At 39.6% G+C, this 18,945-nt stretch overlaps 1 long non-coding RNA gene across 1 annotated transcript; it reads left to right on the plus strand.

Annotated features, from left to right (window-relative positions):
* Positions 1-4,472: 4,472 nt before the first annotated feature.
* Positions 4,473-10,934, plus strand: LOC148132175 (uncharacterized). Its single transcript, XR_015747314.1, has 3 exons — positions 4,473-4,648; positions 9,515-9,602; positions 10,121-10,934. It is a non-coding gene; the product is annotated as an uncharacterized LOC148132175 (long non-coding RNA).
* The last annotated feature ends 8,011 nt before the right edge of the window (positions 10,935-18,945 follow it).

Genomic DNA, 18,945 nt, shown 5'->3' on the forward strand with positions numbered 1-18,945 from the left:
TGTTTCTCTTTCTTACTCCCACCCCTTCTGCCCCGTTGCTTATATTTCACTGGAGGAAGTAAACCATCAGGTTTCTTGCTCATTGGTTAGCTGCTGTGTTTTGGCTGAGAACGGGGGTCATTATTGGTCCTTTTTTTCTCGTAAGGGAGGGGTAAAAAAACTATGCTCTTGTTTGAACTGAACTGGAAATTCTACTCCCTTTGTTGATTGGCTGCTTTGCTTCCCTCCTCCCCCCCTTTCTTTTTTCCACTGTTGTAAAAAAAAAAAAAGAATAAGTATAGCTATAGACAAGTTCATTGATAAACTTCTGTGTGACAAATATATCCAGCTGGAAAAGTAAGGATGTGCAGCAGTGTCTCATTTCCTTTGAAAACACATGTTTATCCTGAAAGCAAACTTGTATCAGGTAATTGAAAAAAAAAGTTAGAGAGAACATTCATAGTTCTTATCGGAAACTCTCGCGAACTTCCGGATCCTTAATGCTCAGAGAATGAAGATCGGAATTTTTTTTTTTTTTTTTTTCGAGAAACCTATATTAGAGTTTATTTTACTAAGTCATAATGGAATGAACTGGTAATAATAGTTTCCTTTTGAAGAATCCACAGTCTTACAGAAATACGGAAGTCGCCTTTTTTTCCCCCTTCATTTTTCTTTTTTTTCTTTTTGGCCTTGAATGAAAGCAAGCTCAATCCCACGCCCAGCATTTGCGGCCCTCGAAAATAGAGGCGGTCGCCTTCAATTCCCGAGAACTTTTTGCTGAACTTTTTACTGACAGATGTGACTCACAGTTAGCATAGGCTGGACTGACATTATGAGATCGGACGGAAAATGGACTTTTCGTCTTGGGGTGGTTCCCTGGTCCTAACACAAAAAGGGGCAGCTCTTAACAAAAACACCCACTACTTTAATTCCTAAGTGCAGTCACCCAGGAGTGCTAACTACATACACCACGGCTTTAATAATACACGGCAGCTGCATTTAGAAATCAGCCGAGTTTGATTGAAAACTGCAGCTGTGGAGCTTTTGGGAGACTGGGAGTCTTTTCTGACCTGTGAGAAGTCACTCCCTTCCCAGAAGAATGAAATATTTTAGGAAATATTAAAAAGACAAAACATTATATTTCCCTGGATGATAAAAGAAGAAACACCTTTTAAAGACAGAAAACAGTTCCCTGCCCTCAGCAGGTATTTGGTGCCCATTAAGAAAGACTGGGCCAATCGACAAAACAAAAGACCTTGATGGGATTATCCTTCAGGGCAAAGCCATTCAGCCACAATAGGAATTGCCCAGCAAGCCCCTTCGTTGCATCAACAAGCTTCAATCAAGCTTGGCTCAGACAGCTTACCAAGTTAGCTATGACCCCTATAACAGCCAATAGAATACGTGTTCTTGCACAGGAAAAGGAAGTTCAAGTACAAAGCCCAAAGAGAGGGTATAAATACCACTCGCTAGCTCTCAACTCCATGTGGTCAGTTACCCAGAATCACATGTGCTGGGTGGTTCTTTTCATCAGTAAATGGACTCTCTTTCCGATCAGCCTCCATTTTGTCTCCAGTGCCTTTCTCCCGGCTTGGAACTGAACCAGGTGGGATATTTGTTCCAACAGGCCCAAAGCTTAATCCTATGTCCTATGAAACCAGGTGCATCCATGACCTAATGTGACCGTTTGGGTAGATGTACAGATAGATCCCATATAAAAATAATGTGATAAGGACCTATGTTAGATTTAGTGGCTCAGACCTTTGCTCTGACCCATTTTGAAAAGATTTGGTAGGCTCACTTTGGTTTCATAAACTTAAGAATTGAGTTAAATTCATTGCTGAGGTTTTGCTTCTCCATATGTTAATGTGGGATAAGAGCGTTGCTTTGCTAAATTTAATCTGCTTCATATGACCTAACACAGGCTCTATGTGTTTGTTGCCGCTGGGACTCAGTCTTCAGTAAGTCAATAGATCAGTTCTTAGTTTTACCTTTTCAGCGTCAAATTCGTTATAGGTAGTCCCTCGACTTGCAACCACAATTGAGCCCAGAAATTAAATTGTTGCTAAGTGACGAATTTGTTAAGTGAGTTTTGCTCCATTTTTCTTGCCACATTTGTTAAGTGAATCACTGCAGTTATTTTAGTTACACGATTGTTAAGTGAATCTGGCTTCCCCATTGACTCTGCTTGTCAGGACGTTGCAAACGATGATCACATGACCCCAGGAAATGGCAACTGTCATAAATATGAACCAGTTGTCAAGCATCTGAATGTAAATCACGTGACCAGGGCATGCTGCAATGGTCGTAAGTGTGAAAAAATGGTCATGAGTCACTTTTTTCAGTGGCATTGTAACTTTCAATGGTCACTAAATGAATTGTTGTAAGTTGAGGACTACTTGTGGTTTGCACTGACATATTTGGATTAGATTTGAGTTACCTTTTCATGAACTCAACTGGAGAAATCCTCTTTAATCTGTACACAACTTTTGCTTTTTTTATTCACTTGACATCAGCCTTACTCTTGATTTTCTCCTGCCTCCAAATCATCAATAAAGTGCTAGAGATTTCACACCGGTATAAGAGTTGTGTTTATTAATTCATGACACTATCTCATTTTTCATTCATAAATTGAAGACAGCATATAAAGCACTCTTCCTCCTGTGCTTTTTTGCCCACAAAAAATGACATTATAAAGTGTCATTGAGAGAGCGATTGGCCCAAATTTATTCATTCATTCATGCCAATGTTGACTTATGCGTCCTGTGAAAATACCATATTATGTTTATTTTTCATACCAGGGTGTTGAAGCACTTTTAATTCCGTTCTGGGCTCATCATTTCCTGTAGATCAATTTATGACAGTAAAACATGCTGGGACAGGCAGTCTTTTGAGGAAGTTTGGTTACAGCCCGATCATGGGTTTGCTTATTGAGGGGGGGGGGGGAAGGGAAGAAAAAACCTCCTGCCACTCCCTAATTCAGTTGCACTTCTAACTCAAGTAAGTGCAATTATGCAATAGTAACTATAGAAGTGAAAGCTATTGAAGCAATACTGATCTGTTCCCATAGTATTTCTGGAAATTCTTTTTCCCTCATTACCAATCTTCATTGTCATTCATTTACAATGTTCCTGCGTTAGCCATGCGTGAAAGGCACAAATCAGTATGCGGTGACTGCATTACGCAAAGGCACAAACATCTTTCCCAACCAAAGGAGAGAAAGTGTCGCCAGGAACAGACAACAGTATCTCAGCAAGCTATCTGTGGCTTCCCATGTCCCAAGCAGTTGGACAACAGGTATGAAGAGATCAGATTTGCGCCAGGAGAAGAGTCTGAGCATCTCATGGTGCCAGTGATGAAAGAAGATAAATCTAATAATTGCATATAACCTTATTCATATCACACATTATCTGAGTCAAAGATGGGAGAAATATCTGTTTCGTGAGCATCCTATCCTAGTCAATTCACTCTGACAACTAGCAGTTTTAGCTCAACACAGTCCAGGTTGTCTTTCTGGACAAACCTTGTGAATTGCTCAAAGCATGTTGGCCTTTACCTTCCTTCTACAGGTCGACCTTGACTTACAACATTTCATTTAGTGACGTTCAAAGAGGTCACGTGATCCTCTTTTGCAACCTTTTGGCAAGCATAGTCAATGGGGAATCCAGATTCACTTAAAAATCAGTTACCAACTTACCAACTGCAGCAATTCACTTAAGAACTGTGGCAAGAAAGGCCGTAAAATGGAGCAAAACTCATTTAACAAATGTCTCACTTAGCAACAGAAACATTGGCCTCAATTGTGATAGTAAGTTGAGGACTACCTGTATTTTCCATTGCAGCTAAAGATTGGGGGATTGAAAGTGGATAGTGGATGGGCAAGAAAATGCTGGGCATCGTGGTAGTTTCATTTAACCAGCTTAAGCCAGTGCCCCCAAAATATGGAAAATTCTCTTGCTCTCCTTCCCCCCCCCCCCTTCTCTTCTTCAATAGTATAAAGGACATTGTGCTCAAGGCTTGGGTTCTGGCCATCATCTTCAAAAGATGCATCATATCTGTCCTTCTCCCGCAAGACAAAGCAAACTTCATCTGTGTAAAGTGTAAGTTTGGGAAAATACGGTCAGCAACATTTAGGGAACTGGAAGCCAGAGCATTAACCTTACACCTTAGATGTCAACATGAATCCATTGTGAATAATAATGGTCAATACCATCACCTGCCACAAGCAGGAGAAATGGTAAGCTTAAGTTTCATCACAGGACGAAAATGAAGGGAGTTGGCAACACGTTGCTGTCAAAAGCAAAACAATCACAAAGTAAACCATTCCCATCGCTGACCACCAGTTCCATCCTCTGAAGAAGATACATGAATGATCCACAAAACCAAACAAACTATCATTGAAGTTCTGCCACTTGATGCTAATGGAAATGATCCATCACCAATCATCAAACAGAAAATGAAGATTTGTGGTCAAACAGATCTTTAATCTCCACGTGTCTGCTGTCTTCTGGGTGCCTAAAATCCAGACAGATTAAACATTGGATTTACTAATCACAGACCTTTCCTTCTCATTTACATAGGCAAAAATGGTACTGCAGGGCAAGATCTGCAGTGAATCAGGAGAGACTTCACGACTTTGGAAAGAGGATGAAGATTCTTGGGACCCCAGGTGATGTTCTCATCAATATTTACCATTAAAGACAAAGATCTGGCAAAAGAATGGAAACTTTTTCAAGTGAACTAGCTGTCAAGTGCATGCAACAGAGGCTTGGGTTTTTCAAATAGCAATCTTCAAGGAAGAAGCTTTGAGGAATGCAATTCATCTAACTAAGGAGGGAAAGTAAGTCTTTGGATAGGAGCGGACTAGCTTCGTCAGGAGGACTTTGAACTGAAACACAAAGGAGCAGGAGTGTTACAGCTATTGATGAGTAACAAATTGGGAAATATTGGATTAAATACAGCAGCACTAGTTTATCAAAGTAACAATGGAGGTACAGAGATAAAGAAAAAAGGGAAACTGGACATAGGGAGTCTAGTCTATTATCTTAAATGTCTATTCTTACAAATGTATGAGAAACAAGCAAAATGAGATGGATGTCATGAGACATAAAGGCAAGTATAATATAATAGGATTTACAGAAACATGGTGGGATCAATTTCAACAGTGCTGCACTGGACTTGAAAGGTACACATTATCTCAGAGGAGAGGGAACACAAGAGAAGGATTGATATAATAATGTTTTATATATAGAATGAGGTTACCTGTATAAATTCCAGCTGATCTGATAGTAGCATGAGTACTGTAAACTTCTGGGTTAGGATAAAAGGGCAAACTAAGGGATGTTTTGCTATGAGGCTACTGTGTTTCATTCAATCAATTTATTAAACTAATAATAATCCTAAAAATAATGAACTGGCTGTGATAGGATATTTCAACTACCCAGACATTTGTTGGAAGACTAATTCTGCTAAATATTAGATGTCATACAAATTCTTGATTTGGGTTAGTGATAATTTTCAAAAAGTTAAGCAGGAAACTAGGAGATCTAATCCTCAAATCTTCATTTTCACAGAAATTTGGTAAAGAACAATCAAACATAATCCATGGATTTTAGAAATGTTGATTTTAATAAACCAAGAGAAATTATAAGGGAGAGGTCATGGGAGGAACAGCAAAAGTGGTGTAGTCAGCTGGGGTTTCTTGAAAAGAAGACTAAAGATAGCTCAGCCTCAAACAACAGTGAAAGATCTGGGAGAACAGCCATTATATCTCTGTCAATTATTTTTGAGGAGTTAGAGAACTGGAGATGTCCCAGAAGTCTGGAGCAAATGTTCTTTTCTTTAAGAAAATGGGGGGAGGGAGAGGATCCCAATAATTAACTATCATTGAGCCTAACTTCAATATGTGGTATGTTAGAGCAAATAATAAAAGAGGCCACTTGTAAGCATCTTGGAGACAATGATGCATTTGCTAAGATGCAACATGGCTTTCTCCAAAAAGGGTCATGGGAGATAAACCTTGTCTTTCATTCACAAGATATCTATAGATGTAGAAAATGTTTGACTATAGTCTGTCTGAGTTTCACCAAAGCTTTTCATAGGGTTCATCTGACATTGTCACTGATAAGCTGTTACAGTGTGATTTGGATGGCAATACAGTCAAGTGTATCCACAACTGGCTATTTAATCGCATTCGAGTCAGCACCGATGGCTCTATGTTGAGGTGGAACACTGTAATCAGTAGGATTCCTAAGTGCGATGTTATTCAACATTTTTATTAGTGGCATGGATGATAGGACTGATGAGCTGATTGTCAGATTTTCAGATGATAAAAAGTTTGGAGTTCTGGCCAACATCCAAAATGACAGAATGATATTGCAATCTAATCTGGAAAGGTTAGAAGAAAAGACAGGACCAAGATGTCTTTTTCCAGAGGGGGAAAATGTGAGATATTACATTTGGGGAGAGAGAGAAGAAAAGGTATGGAAAAAGATACAAAAGAGCAGATTCATGGTTTGGAAGTAGTGCATTGGAGAAGGGCTTGGTTATGGTCATTGACCACTTGCTCCAGTCAAATGTGACAGCTGCTAGAAGGGTTACAGCAGAAAAAGTGAAAGTTCTTTATTCTCCCTACTCTACCATGGTGAGGGCACCCCACAGACTCCCATCTCATTCTTCCCCAACTTCCAGAAGGCCAAAAAGGCCTTGGGGAGGAGTGTTTTTCTGCTGAATTGCCTAGGAGAGGGTTTTTTCACTAGGTAGGCGCAGCTATGGAATGTGTCTAGTCCAGGGTCTCCAACCTTGGCAACTTTAAGACTTGTGGACTTCAACTCCCAGAATTCCTCAGCCAGCTTTGCTGGCTGAGGAATTCTGGGAGTTGAAGTCCACAAGTCTTAAAGTTGCCAAGGTTGAGACCCCTGGTCTACTCCATCCCACTTTTAGAGGGATTGGATGCCAGTGTTCACTTTTAAGGGCTCCATCCTGACTTATTTTATTCTTTGCCAGCACTTTACCTATTTGTAAAACATGCAATAATATTTCCATTTAAATGCATATTTTATTAAAACCCCTCTTCCTTTACACACACACACACACACACACACACACACACACACCACTTTAGTTTCTTGAGGCAAGAACTACATGAGATTATTTAATAAGCAGTGAAGTTTGTGAATATCAGGACACTCATTCAGAAGATGTGAATTCTGAAATTCACAAAGATCAAATTCCTCAAAGGTGCTTATTTTTCTTTCCCATTTCCAGTGCTCCAATTTTAAGACTTTCTTCCTACTTTCTAAAAAGACAGTTTGCCCCCATTATTTTAAACAATGCATTGAGAAAGTGTTCTGCTGCAACAAATTTAAAAACTGAAAAGTAGCCACAGCAAAAAAGCAAATGTTCAAAATAATATTATGCAAAAAATTACTATCAAACAATTCTGATGAATTGTATTTTACTATTGCATTATTATCTTGACCGAGAACTTAGGGTGGTCTCTATTGTTTCTCTCATAGCTTCACTTGATTTTCACAACATCCTTGTGAGTTGGGCAGGGCTGAGAATTAGTACTGCCCTGTGTTTATGCAGGAAATGTAGGGAGAGATTTAAGACTGGGACTTTCCAGATCCTAGTTTGGCACTCCGATCACTTTACAACACTGGATGAACAGCAAAAGCATGATAAGTAACTTTCTTCAGAATAATGAATTTTTCATTCACCGTCATTTATATTTATTTATTTATTTATTTTATTTTATTTATTTGATTTGCCAATTGTTTACAAGATAATAAGTATAAATGTATACATAGTTGTGAATACATGAATGGTTACATATAAGAAAAATAAAAGAATAAGAGAAACAATAGGACAGGGACGGTAGGCACGTTGGTGCGCTTATGCACGCCCCCTACAGACCTCTTAGGAAAGGGGTGAGGTCAATAGTAGACAGTCTAAGGTTAAAGTTTTTGGGGTTTGGGGAAGAAACTACAGAGTCGGGTAGAGTATTCCAGACATTGACCACTCTATTGCTGAAGTCGTATTTCCTGCAATCAAGTTTGGTGCGGTTTACTTTGAGTTTGTATCTATTGTGTGCTCTTGTGTTGTTATGGTTGAAGCTGAAGTATTCATTGACAGGTAGGACATTGCAATGTATGATTTTGTATACCATGCTTAAGTCAGTTCTCAACTTTAACAATTGTGACCAGAATTTCCATTGCTAACCAAAGTGAATTGTGCCTGATTTTATGACCTTTCTGCTACAGTTGTTAAGCAAATTACTGCAGTCCCCCAAGGCAGTGTGCTAGGACCAACTCTTTTCATACTCTACATAAATGACCTCTGTGATCATATTAAGAGCAACTACATTCTCTTCACTGATGATGTAAAGCTATTCAACACCACCAACAATACTGCTATCCTTCAAAAAGACCTTGACTATGTATCAGAATGGTCAAACAAATGGCAGCTTCAAATCTCAACAAATAAATGCTCTGTCTTACATATTGGCAAAAAAAAAATATCAGAAAATAAAATACAAGCTGAATAGTCAAGACCTTGTTGGTGATCCAAGCTCTGTAAAGGACCTTGGAATACTCATCTCTAAAGATCTAAGTGCTAGAGCCCACTGAAACTACATAGCCAAAAAGGCATTAAGAATTGTTAACCTAATCTTACATAGCTTTTTCTCTGGTAATATTACACTACTAACTAGAGCATACAAACATTTGCTCGACCAATACTCGAATACAGCTCATCAGTCTGGAACCCACATTACGTATCTGATATTGATACAGTTGAGAAAGTCCAGAAGTATTTCACAAGAAGAGTTCTCCACTCCTCTACTCGTTGTAGAATACCTTATGCCACCAGACTTGAAATTCTAGACCTAGAAAACCTAGAACTACGCTGCCTTCAGTCCAATCTAAGGATAGTATATAAAATTATATATTGCAATGTTCTACCTGTCAATGAATACTTCTGTTTCAACCATAACAATACAAGAGCACACAATAGATACAAACTCAAGGTTAACCGCACCAAACTTGATTGCAGGAAATACGACTTCAGCAACAGAGTGGTCAATGTCTGGAATACTCTACCTGATTCTGTGGTTTTTTCCCCAAACCCCAAAAACTTTAACCTTAGACTGACTACTGTTGACCTCACCCCTTTCCTAAGAAGTCTGTAGGGGGCGTGCATAAGCGCACCAACGTGCCTACCATCCCTGTCCTATTGTTTCTTTTATTTTCCTTATATGTATCCATTTCATGTATTCATAACTATGTTATACTTATACCTGTTATCTTATAATCGCTTAACAAAATAAATAAAATAAAAAAATACATAAAAAGTTAAGTGAATCACACAGTCATTAAGCGAATCCAGCTTTCCCTATTGATTTTGTTTGTTGGAAGCCAGCTGGGAAGGTCACCAATGGCGATTATGTGGCTCTGGAATGCTTCCAACGATCATAAATGCACGCCGATTGCATTGCTGCCAACTTATGTTTTGTATTTATTTAAATCTTTCACAGGATATGCCTGCCAATCACACAAAGGTGATTCTGGATTGCCTGCAAGAATTAGGACAACAGTTTTAAGCAATGACCCATGACATCCAAGGTAAGCAATAAAAAAGCCGCAACAGAGCTCACCTAACCTCCTGGCCTGAATGAAAACAGCAAGGTTTTTAGAGCTTTGCAAAAGGCTCGTAAATTTTGGGTGGGGTGGGGAGTCCGGCCAGGGTCCAACAAGATGGGAATGGTTGATAGAGGACCCTGGGGCATGCCCTCCCTGCTAGATCTGATGGGGCAGGCAGACACCAAGAGAGGCAATCAGAGTAACTATTTAAATAGTGTTTCAATTTCAAATTCATATTATTGCCCCTTGCTCAAGTTTAAGGCTACCTGGCGTTCTGAGTAAATTCTAATTCACTCTTGTCATTTTAAATTTTATATAGTGTTTTTTGTTTTGATATTTTACATGTATATTTTACCTGCCCAGTGTCCCTCTGTGAAGCAGATGACAAACTGATACATGTATATTTTACCTGCCCAGTGTCCCTCTATGAAGCAGATGACAATTTGATACATAAATAAAAGTTGTAGACTAAACTTTGTACATTTGCTGTGTCCTGCCAGGTACCACGAAGGGAGGACAAGTAGTTTTATTCAGCACGAGGAATCGAAACGTTATATATTTGTGCCTTCTGATAGAAGGCGGCATCCTGTGACTCCTGAACATCATCTATCTGTGAGCATCACTTCTGGACATCCTAAATTCAGTGCTCAAAGCTTCAACCTCCCCAGCAATGTTATTGCTCCATTGTTCTTCTGAACGTTTCTGTATCTCATAGGGAACACAGGCTCTCTACCCGGTGTCACGAATAGGGTCTACTTTGCCATGAGATGCTGCAATCCGGTTTGCACGATTGTGCTTCCCTATCTTGAAAGCAGGCCAGCAAAGCCATGACACAAAAGAAGCAGGAATTGTGTGTCACAGCTTTGTAAAAATAGGTGGGCAGAGCAAACAGTGGCAAACAACCTTATCTCCCTTCATGTGGCTAGATTGTATTTGGTTTGTGGAGGTTGTGGGGCGGGGGGAGCAATTGATTTGCTGCCTTTATATCAGCCAGAAGCAGAAGTGACCCAATTTCCCATGCTGCTGCTTTTGTCTTTTCTCTCCTAGAGTAGCACCTGGCTTGACTATTGCCGCATGTCTTTTAAAACAAGATGAAAAAGGCTCAGTAGGTGGGAGGCTTATGAAGGAGAGTTTTAGATCCAGCTTCTAGCCAGGTTCATAGAGAAGCGGGCAGCAGTACTGAAATTGGTAGGAGGACAAACCCCTGCTCTCCTGCGCTTTTCCATAAGAGTAAAAGTTGTATTTTTCTCTTTTGAGCACTTGTCATTACGTTTTTCTTTCTTTTGCCAATGTATGCATTTTTGTGTTTTGTTCCTCTTTTTTTTGGGGGGGGGGTTCCCTCTGTTATTATATTAAAAGCATTTTACAAAAAGATATAAGCGTGGTTGTAAGTCAAATATTCTTTTATTTTACAGACAAAACGAAAAAACTAACAATTTTACCTCCTGTTTTTAGGCTTTCCTCTCTTTCCTCTTGGCCCATAAAGCCTATTATTTTGTTGTACTTTATCTGCAGTTGTGTTGAATTTTTTAAAGGTTTGACAACAGATCTGTATTTTTCCAAAAAAAAAAAAAAAAAGAGTGGTTGTAAGAATGATTCTTGCAATACAAGACAAAACAGAAAAAAAATAAGAAATATACATTGTTTTTGCTTTCTCTTTCCTCCCCATAAAACCATAATTAGATGTGCTTTACTGCAGTGTGTGAAGCATGGATGTTTTAGTCTTTTGACAACAGATCTGCATTTAGACCAATAACTTAGCATTAAAAAAAATGCAGTGGACGACATTAAAACTTGTTTTCAATGGATGGTTGAGAGTTACTTAGAGTCATCATATGAGCCAGGTGGCCATATACATCCTGTAAATAAAAATAAATAAATATGTCCCTGCACGGAGGTAGAGCAATGGAAAAGGCTCTCTTGGGGGGCAGGGGGAATGAAATATCCAATTTCAGATTCAGCCTTGCCTTTGAGAGTTTTAGTGGGGGAAAGCTAAGTGGTGGGACAAGCTTTTTGCATCCTCACTTCCTTGCTCCATCAGCCTTCAGTCCAGCTGAAAAATACTTGCTTTGCAACATCTGTTGCTTTGTATGATGGGAATATTTTACACACTTCTCCTGTGGTTGTAGCTATCTCCTTCAACTGATAAGTCTGAATTTATTATCCCTGCTGCTGGCTCCACCTTCTGGCAAAACCTATACATGGAAAGTCTGAATTTGATCCCCATTCAATTCTAAACAGTGAACAAATTCTGAAAAATAGGGAGGTTATTTTCTTGACTTGTTTGGCCACTCGTTTTGGCAAGATGGGCAGCAGTACTCTGCAAAGGTGACAGAACAACTATGGAAACCTGGAGCAGGTGCATTTCTATTTCAAGGCTGGGAAAAGAGTAGCTCAAAAGGAAAGATTTACACCTTGAGGCTCATTGAAAAGACAGACAGGTAGTTTGATTTCTCTATTCTGCATCTGACTGAACTTAAATGTTTATGTAACATTATCTGCAACTTATCCAGCAGCTAGCTGTTATCTACTGTAGCTTCTGAAGGTGGGGCTGAGTTTCTGGAAGATTTAAAGACTGCCCTGATAGTTACAATATGATGACATACAATATGATAATGTGTTGCAGAAAGTTAGCACCCACCCATCTCCTAGAAGAATAAAAGGTTTTGAGAAATATTAATAGGGCAGAATATGCTATTTCCCTGGATGAGAAATGGAGAAACATGCTCTTGGAAAGCAGCCCCCAACTTTCTTAATATCGCTCAGCAGATGTCAGCACTTAAGAGATAAAGAGGTAGCTAGCTCTATTCATAAGGAAATATCCTCACCCAAGATCCAACAAAGATAGGATTAGCCCTTCCACAATAGGAATTGCCCAAAGCCCTTTCATTGCATACTCCCAGCAAACTTCAACCAAACTTAGCTCAGACAAAGTCATAGGATTTGTATATGCCATGGGAGTCTGACAACAGCCAAAAGTATACATGCACAGGAACAGGGAGCTCAAGTGCAAAGCCCAAGAGAAGGTATAAAAACATCCCACTTTCAAGTCCATTTGGTCAGCTACAGTGGTGGGATGCAAACCTTTTTACCGCTGGTTCTGTGGGCGCGTGCTTTGAGATGCACAGCATTAGTCAACAGAGAAATCAGTAGGGACGCACACAAATCATGTCCAATCAAACACCAAGTTACAACACGTTCTTGGGAATATAATAAAGAGACCCAGTGAATTTAAAATAACAACAAAACTTTGCTAGGGGTCCTTGGTGTTCTCTGAGCTTGCTTGTTTTCTTGCAGATGTTGCACTAACTAGTGCTAGTAAGGAGTGCTGTTTGGTGTCAATTTATATTCTGGTGTCTTGCCTATCTCTCTGTGTGTGGGAGGTCTTAGGGATTCTTTGGTTGGGCTGTTTACTGATGGCTCTTTGGCAGTTTCTTGATTGGGGTATTGCTTACTTGATTGTTGCTTTGCAGTTAACCTTGGAGTTGATCTGAGTGCTGATTACCGGTGGAGAGGTGCTGGAGTCCTTATCTCTTTTGGGCTGGTTGGTTGTCTCTTTTGCATAGTCTAGGTTAATGTCTATTTGTCTGTGGATGGCTGATTTGTCAGAGTGCCAGACTTCTAGAAATTCCCTGACATTTTTTGGACTTGGCCTGGTCTAGGATTGTCACATTTTCCCAAATGAAACTAAATATGTCTATATGTTGTGAAATTAAAGAATTTTTGTCATATCTTCTGACTGCCAGTTGGTAGTCATGGATGTGTTCCACCAGTCTTCGGCTTGTTTGTCCTACATAGTGGTTGTTGCAGTTCTTACATTGTATGTTGTTATTGATTCCTGTTTTTTCTTCTGGGGTTGCTGGTCTTTTGGTTTACTTAAGGTGTTTTGAAGGGTTTTAGTTGACTTGTGTGATACACTGATTCCATGTGGTTGTGGTAGTCTGTTGGTTGGTATTCTTGATGTATGGCAGTGTAATTCTTTTAGGGTTTGTGTTGGTTGTGCTGTATTGGGTTGAGTGGTCAGGGACTTCACTAATTACAATATCCTTTTTCTCTTTCTCACAGGTATAAACCCATGCTCATCCACACTCATCTCCTTCCTTCTTGACTAGGCTGCCAGGCACCAGAACGGGACAATTTGCAGCCAACTCGCCACACCCAACTCATCACATCCAACTCACGTTGGGACAAGGTGCCACAGATTATTAATTGTGGGACAATTTAACAATATATTTAAAATAATTTTTTCAAAATTTTTGTCATTCATATTTTATTCTGTCTTTCCTTTTGCATCCTTTCTTTAATGATTCTATTCCACCATTTCTTGTTAGTGTAACTCTTGTCCTGCAGCGAGTTGTCCTATAGTGAGTTGGCTGTCACAAGTTGGCTGTGGTGAGTTGTCATAGACCCTCAAGGCACTAGTTAGAACAGGGGTGTCAAACTCAATTTCAGGGCCGCATCAGGATTGTGTTTGACCTCGGAGGGGCCGTGACCAGGATGGGTGTGGCCAGCTCAACATCACTTGTGTCGGGGGCACCTGTCGAGGCCCGAGTGCTGTGCCAGCGAAAATGGGATCCCAAGTTCCATTTTGGGCTACGATGGCATCCTGCAACCCTCCGCCAACAAAAACGGAGCTCAGGAGGGTCGTGTGTGGCCCCCCGAGCTCTGTTTTCATTGGCAGAGGCATCACGGGCCAGTCTTTGCTGTTTCCAGGGTGGCACCACAGGCCAGATCTAAGCACCCCGTGGGCTAGATCTGGCCCCGGGCCTTGAGTTTCACACCCCCTGAGCTAGAAGGATGGAAGCTTACCATGTCTGGATCCAAAGATAAGTAATGAATGGAATTCAGGACCCCCTTTATCCCTCAGAGTCTTTGCTTTGTTGAATTCATAAGATTAGTACTACTCTTGCTTTGTTAATTTATACCTTTGATAGCTGTTGATAAGAATGGAGTAGGGTTTCCATGCACTCAGGTATAACTTTTGTCTGGTCCAGGTGACATTTTTTTTGTTTGCCTTCTTCCTTTTCTTATATAACTCCCTGGTAGATAAGTAGGAAACAAGATTTTAGATAAGACTTCTGGCTTTTGGTCCTCTCTGCTTATATCCTTGCTTCATCTTTAACTATGGCATCTTCAGCCTAGTCTCACATTAGAAGACCTGTGGGCAAAGAGGAGAGGCTCAGCAAAGCTTTGTTGAATTTTCAGGTTTGGGAATGTCCCAGCTTTCCTGGTTAATGTTGTGATTGTAGTTGCTGCAGTCTTTACTTCTTTCAAATTTTGATAATTCGGTCTGTAAAAGTTCCAGTTGCATACTGATTTTGAACTGGGATGGTGAACTGTAAAGATGCACTGCATTGCCACTGTGCTTGATCAAAGAAAAGGACAAGAGCCAAGCTCTCCATTTTACATTTTAAAAATACTGCTAAGCTCTGATTTTCTTTCGCCACTTTTAATCACACTGCGCCATTCCACTGCAGTATGGCACCATAAAATACTCTGCTGCTTCTGGAGCAAGTGCAGTGTAAAACATGAACGCTGTACATAATGGTCTATGCTTTACGGGGATTTGCAGGCGTAGCAGAGAATTATTGCCTTCTCTAGACTTCAACAGCCCGTTTCATGATTTTTAAATGAACTCTCACCGAGAAGGCTGGTGTTGTTTTTCCCTTGATTCACCATGACTGTATATAGCTACAGTTTTTATCAACTCACCATATCATCCAATGAAACAGTGATGTGTCTTTATTGAACTATATGTCAATGGACTATGCAACATGTAGTAACATTTGCATAATTTATTCCAATTATGTTCTTTGCGATACGCAGAATTGGAACATGAAGCACAAACTGTGGTGAGAGAGAGGAAGAAAGCAAGGGAAACAAAAGAGAACAAAGATTTATAAGCAAAACTAAGAAACCAAACCTGTGGAGAGAGCAGCAAGCCTCTGCTCATTGATTTTCAGTGTTGTCAGATATAGACTGGTTCATGAACAGTATTAGGATTTTTTAATGATAGTTATGTTGAATAAACCACAATGGTTGGCTTAGCAGAACTCATTAGGACCAAACCAAACAATTTAAATTTGGGTTTAGCATGCTGAAATAGTTTCCAGTTAAGTATCGCTACAGACTGATGACAGTTGCCATTTCAGGTTAATAGGAGTTAATTCGATTATATATTTTTCTTTCTATAGACATTGTGGGCTCTGATTCTTCCATATGTCCTCTCATGTTCCTTTGCTCTAGTCATGGTAAGGATGCAAGCTTTTGAATTGCATAGTGTATATGAGATAAAAGAGGGGGAAATCTATTTCATGAAGGATTCTCTATAACTTAAAAGCTTAACTATTTCTATTTAATTAGCTGCTGGGATACTAAAATACATATTCCTGATTTTTGAAATACTGAAATATTGCCAGTATGTCAGAAATTCCAACATTAAGCAAATATAGCTAAGGTGATTAAATTGCTCTGTAGTCAGTGTCCAATCTATCACTGATTTTAAGTACTTTAAGCCAACTCTGGGCATCTGTTCCTAACTTGGCACATAAGCAGCAGCAAATGGAAAATTGCTAAATGCTCCCAACATACAATTCTTGGTGCTTTTAAGCAGCCTCTGCTGCTTGCTGAGCATTCACAATAAAGAGAAAGAGAGAGGGAGGGAGGGAGAGAGAAACAATAATTGATAAATAACTTGAAATGTCTCAAATGTTCGAATCTCCCCCGCCCTTATTTTTCAAATCAGTAAAGAAAAAAATAGATAACAATTCAATACATCAGCCTATCCCAATTTGGCAAATTCTAGATGTAATGGCACTACAAATCTCCTACTTCAGGTAAGTTAAACTCACGTTGTCACGGCATCATCATGGCAGCATCACATGACACATCACGACATTTCCCCCCTTCGCTAAACTGGGCGTTGGTATGGTGAGCACGTGACTTATTTGACCCGTGGGCCACGAGTTGACAGTCCTGCCCTACTGCATTCCCATAACACAGTGCACCTCCTCATAGTCCATACACCCACCATCATGCAGCACAGCTTATGATTCCATACTGTAGGCCTGTGTTGCTGCCCCTATTATAATAGCCTGACCAACTAACCCTAAGGAGACCATCATGATTTGCTTTGCTTCCATTATATTTCAATCAAACTCCTGGTCTTGACCAGAGATAGTTATAGAGGTACAATACCTAGAGGGATTCCTTTTTTACTGGACCTCTCTAGGACATGGATAGGTAAATATGAGTTACTTCCATGGTCAAAACCCCAAAGGTGCTTTTCCAAAAGTCAACTGGACTCCCTTTGGTTTTCCTTGAAAACATTTTGCTTCTCATCCAGGAAGATTCTTTAAGTCTTCTTGGATGAGAAGCAAAATGTTTTCAAGAAAAAGAAAAAAAACAAACAAAAACAAAGTCCAGTTGCCTTTTGGAAGAGTACCTGTGACAACCATGACCTCCTGGATAACTGTGATGACCCAGGGCATGGCACAAAGACATACAGTCACATAAGTAAGAAAAGTCCCTTTAATACCTCCAACTTTGCCCCCAATGTCCAGTTTTCTTCAACTGGAGAAAAAACTCTCCCAAGAACAGTCTTTAAATGAAGGAAATTCAGTCCGAAAACAAAGTACATATAAACTAAATAAAAATGCACACAAACCACGCTGCAGCAATTAACTGGACAGGGCAGGATAAGGTACTGCAGACTTCAAAGGCCAACAAAACACACACAGTTGGGAAGATGCCAGGAACCCAGATAAGCCTCGACAATAAAAGATATCTCACAATTTGCTTCCCACGAGTTGCTGTGTGCAGACTCCCTTTTTAAACACTTTGTTCCCAGCTGCAGCTAATGAAGGGAATCAGGGCCCTTTCCTCCCCCATAAGCCACGCAACTCACATTGCTCCCTTCTCTGTTCCTCCCTGTGTGCCCTAGGATGAAGAAGGGGTGGGCCTGGCTCTTCCTCTGAATTCCCTCTGCCTTGCTCTACCTCTCCCCTGCTCTGTCCAGCCGGACTTTGCCCTTCCCCAATTTCTTCCACAGCCACCGGACTCAGATTCTGACAGGGGCATGACAATAACTGAGAATCTCCCTAGATATCCATGATCAAAAGTTTCATCACATGGCTTGCTGTGAGTGGTATTTAACCCTAAATATCACTGCCCCTGCTTTGAGGTAAATAAAACATTTTTGTTTAATTGACTAGGTTAATTCCTCTTTGAAGTGCTAGTAGCACGATAATCATCCCCCCTTCCCATGATCCAGTTAATTATTTTGTGGGGACGGAGCTCCAAGGTTGTAATTGCCAACTTAGGACTTATGGACAATAAAATCCCAACACTTGTAAGGAATACTAGTTTAAGAAGATTTCTGAAGAAACACTCTCCCAATAATCTTAAAAGCCCAATGCATGCAGTGCATGTTTAAAACTCAATCTGTTGGCACACTTACACACATAGGTTACACTAAAGTGTGACCTATGAAGAGTCAGATAAGGCATCTTTAGCAGGGACCACTCTATTTAGTACTTTATAGGGCTACACATTCTTGCCATTTCAATTTCCTACAATGTCTTAAGGCAGCATCACTCTTGGGGCATTCTGGGAGATTCAGTTGCCATTTGAATCAACTCATTAGTGCCATTGCTCTCCAATTATCTTTTTAAGGGAGGCTTATTGAATGAGATTTCCTCCCAAGGAAAAACAGAGCTTTGTAACCTGAATCCTGTAGAAAGACAGATCTAGCTCAGATATAATGCTAAGAGATATTTTAACATGATTTGGGTTTTGCATAAAGAAAGACACTTAGAATGACAATTGATATTATAAGAAAGTTAAGCAAGAGTTGAGAATTCTGAAGGTATTAGAAGCAAATCTCTTTTAAGGATGACAAAAATCTTTTCTCATTGCTACTTTGGAGTGGGAATGAGGAGGAACATAATATAAACACTTTGTTTTTTTTAAAAAAAAAACAATACTTCATTTTTAGAAAATAATCATAAAAGAAAGTACTTCTTTTAAAAATTCTACACTGAATATTTTCCTTTGAACATGCTAATTACTTTGCTGATTATATCTATCCTTTAATATGCATCTATATCCAATGGTTTAACTGGGATGAAGATGTACCATTAAGAGCTAACTAAGCCATATCAATCCAGTATATAAAATGTATCAGTCCAGTGCCTCAAAAATTTCCAAAAAGTTTTCAATTTTTAAAAACTTTTTTAGTACCCAAAGAAGTTAAAGATATATTTCAGTTATGTATACCTCTGTTAAAAATCTAGTATTTTGGGAAACTTGATTGGCCTGAATAAAT

This window comes from Notechis scutatus, chromosome 2 (genome assembly GCF_049901735.1).
Source record: "Notechis scutatus isolate UNSWTSFEM ecotype Mainland chromosome 2, rNotScu1.2, whole genome shotgun sequence".
NCBI classification, from domain to species: Eukaryota; Metazoa; Chordata; class Lepidosauria; order Squamata; family Elapidae; genus Notechis; species Notechis scutatus.